The following is a 3,545-nucleotide window of genomic DNA, read 5'->3' as shown; positions in this document are numbered from 1 at the left end:
ATGTATAAACAGAAGTTCCTGTTGTGGCTCAGTGGTAACGAATCCCACTAGTATCCATGAGGCCGTGGATTCGATTCCTGATCTTGCTCGGTCGTTTAAGGATCTGGCATTGCCCTGAGCTGTGGTGTAGGTCACAGACACAGCTCGGATCCTGCGTTGCTGTGGCTGTGGTATAGTCTAGCAGCTATAGCTCCGAATCGACCCCTAGCCTGGTGAGGCCCTAAAAAGACAAAAAAACAAAAAACAAACAAACAAACAAACAAACAAAAAAAAAACAGTGTAAAAACTAAACACTAGGAACTTGCAGACTTGCAGATTCTTTTCATTGTTAATGCTTTAAAGACCTGTCTCCAATTTGTCAAGATAAATAGCTCCTTTTCGTTTTTGTTTTTGTTTTTAATTCAGATGTTACAATCCCAATTAGTGCCTTGGTTCTAAAATCAACTTTACAGAATATTTTCTATTGGGATTGTTTTGAAGAGATTCCAGTAATTAATTCACAGATTTGACTTTAAATTTCTGTACACATTGGCCCCTTTCTTCTATGACGATATACTGACATCTTGGACACTTGAACTTTCGTTTTAAAAAATTAGATGTCTTGCATTTAAAATATGCCCTGGCTAGCTCTTTCTTATCTCCCCTCATCAATTTTTATAGGTTTTCCTGTGGAGCACAGATCCAGTACTCCTAGGTTATTTAAAATCCCTAAATATCCCCTGAAATATGAGAACATAAAATTGTTGTTGGTCGAATTCATGATTTTTCCCTGGAAATTTATGTCACAAATGCAATTTGGAGACTTTTTATCCCTTTGATTTGACTTTTCTGTGTGCTTTCTCAGGAGCTCTGGGTGAATGTATTTATTTTAGTTTGTCTGAAAAGTTACTCCGGGACCTGCAGTTTGAACTTGATGATGGATTGATCATTGAAACTGGCTTTTAAAAGTGACATTTTCGGCTAAAAGTCATTTCAACAAATTAAAAAAAAAAACCTTTTAGAAAGTATACACATATTTCAGTAAAATTCTAGAGGTGGGCAGGTCCTAGCTAGCAGACACTGAATCTCACATCAGCGATGTTTTTGAAATTCTCCAGCCTGGTTGAGAGCTAAGCATCTTACAGAAGCACAGAGGCTACTGTCCTCACTAACTCCTTTCTCTAGAACCAGAGGAAAGCAAATTACGTGACCAAATATCCAGTTTCAGTTTGGAATATAGTCTATTCCTATGGATTCAGTTTTGAGCCATAATCTTATTTTTTCCTTCTTTTTTGGTTGCACCCACAGCATATGCAAGTTCCTGGGCCAGGGGTTGAATCTGAGTTGTAGCTGCAACCTACACCACAGCTGCATCAATGCCAGATCCTTAACCCACTGCACTGGTTCAGGGATCACACTTGTACTGCCACAGAGACAATACCAGATCCTTAACCCACTGTGCCACATCAGGAATTCCTGAGCCATCATCTTTCTGCTGCGATGTGAACACACACTTCACAGGGTATCAGAAAGATAAGCACACCAGTGATGGATCTCTAACGGATTAATTTCTGTAAACCTAAGCCTGAAAATTACCCAGAAGAAAGCTGCTTTTCACCTTGTTGCAAAACAAATACAGCTTTACTTCTGCTTTTAGACACTTAGATGACCCAAATTCCTTTTCAAATAGATGCTTTTGTTTTTAATAACTTTGGGGATGACCTCACATGTAATCTATAGATGCTGATGGAATGAGAACAAACAAGTTATTTTAGAAAACAACTCTTGGCTATGGATCACAGCTACGACTTGGGTAGACCCTGGAAAACATACCCAGACATACATTGAAATCAAAACATATGTGTGATCCACGAGGCAGCTATGTAAGGAGGCATAAACTTAGACACAGGAACAAGGAAAGGTGAAGTGGAACTGATGGGAAGAGAGAATTAAAACAAACGTGAAGGAAAAGGGATGATGGAGAAGGAAACCAGAGAAGGTCAGGAGAATAAAAAATGAACAATAAAGTGAGTTCCGATTAGATGCTGAGTCCAAGTGGCTTCAGCCCCATCCCGGCGATTTGAGAATTTAATTATCCAACTGAATGCTGTTCTCTGCTCCCAAATAGCCCTCTCTTCCTCCAACCTTTAGAGATGTTTATGACTCGACTAACCAGAGCAGCCCTCCGGAAGAAAACCGTTTTCTGTGCTGTAGCATCAGTGAACAGATCTATGGCCGCCTAGAGACCAAACTGGAGGCTGGACCTGGCTCCCGGGTCAGAAGTTCAATGTCTCTCTCCCGCCCAGCCTCAGATGCGGTCAATGTGTGGGCGCCCCCCCCCAGGACCCCCAATTACCACACGTACTGAAGACTGGCCTAAAAATGACTCTATCTAAGAAAGAGGCATGGTTTTTCTCCAGCGCATTTGTTTTCAATGTTTAACAAGCTGACAGGAGCAATTACTCAAAGACGAACAGCCGACTTACTGGTTACTCCAACACAAACAAATCGTCACCAGGCTGTCAGGACCTCCACGGTGTCCTTTCTACTAAAAACGCTTCATGCATCTTCCACCTCCGCCCGCAGACTGAGCCTCACCCCCCCTTCGTATCCCCGCTCCCCACCTCCCACCCCCAGAACAATTATTTTCTGGGTTCTTAGTAAAAGGTGAGAGGAAAGATTTTGCACAAAGGTGGGTTGTGGGAAACAAACGCAGTCAGGATGGGTATCCCATGCTTGGAACCAGGTCACCATCTGCTCCCATTCCTTAATCAGATAAAGGATCTCCTCCCAACCATTTACACTCCCAGCCACATCCTCTATGAAGGTGCCATGCCCTCAAGCATAAGACGTTCAGAAAAAGCAAAGCCAACTGCAGTTCTGTTAGGAAACCTTCTGGAACACATCACTGGACAGAATTGCATGCTCTCCCAGAAGGCACACATTTTTTGATGTATTTGCAGAAATAGAAAGGTAACTCAAGTTTTCAGTGGTTTAATGTTGATCTTCCCCTAGAAGCTGGGGTCAGACGCCCAGAAGGATTTGATGCAGGAACAAAGAGAGAATTGGGTGTTGTGGTTGCCTATTCATGAAGGTCTCTGAAGGGGACATGTGTACCGTGTCACTTCTGGCCTGAGTGTGAGAGCTGGCCTCGTTCTGCTCTCTCAGCCTCCTGCCTTCCTGTCTCCAGTGCCCTCCTGGGACACTAAACAGAGTCACCAAGCCCCTCGAATGGGCTGCAGCATCTGACTTCACAGCTGTCCCCCTGCACTCAGCATATCACAACAGCTTAGGACAGATTAGAAAGAGTCACTTTCCTACTAGGAGAGCCAGCCATCATTACCATAGTCACCTGGGTGGCCCAGACCTGCTGGGTCCCCAGTGAGCCCCAAGCCTGGCTTTCCAGCCTTTGATTAATGGATGGCATTAGCAATGAGGAGGCCATCACGTGATGGAATTGCTGTACCCTTTCAAGGCAATTTTATCTTTTGCTCAAAAGTAATGAAGAGCAAACAAGGAGTTGAGGTAAACTCAGCCAGGCAATATTCAGCACCCACCCCCCCATA

This window comes from Sus scrofa, chromosome 3 (assembly GCF_000003025.6).
Source record: "Sus scrofa isolate TJ Tabasco breed Duroc chromosome 3, Sscrofa11.1, whole genome shotgun sequence".
Classification (NCBI taxonomy): domain Eukaryota; kingdom Metazoa; phylum Chordata; class Mammalia; order Artiodactyla; family Suidae; genus Sus; species Sus scrofa.
Note: the sequence above shows the minus strand (reverse complement) of the source record.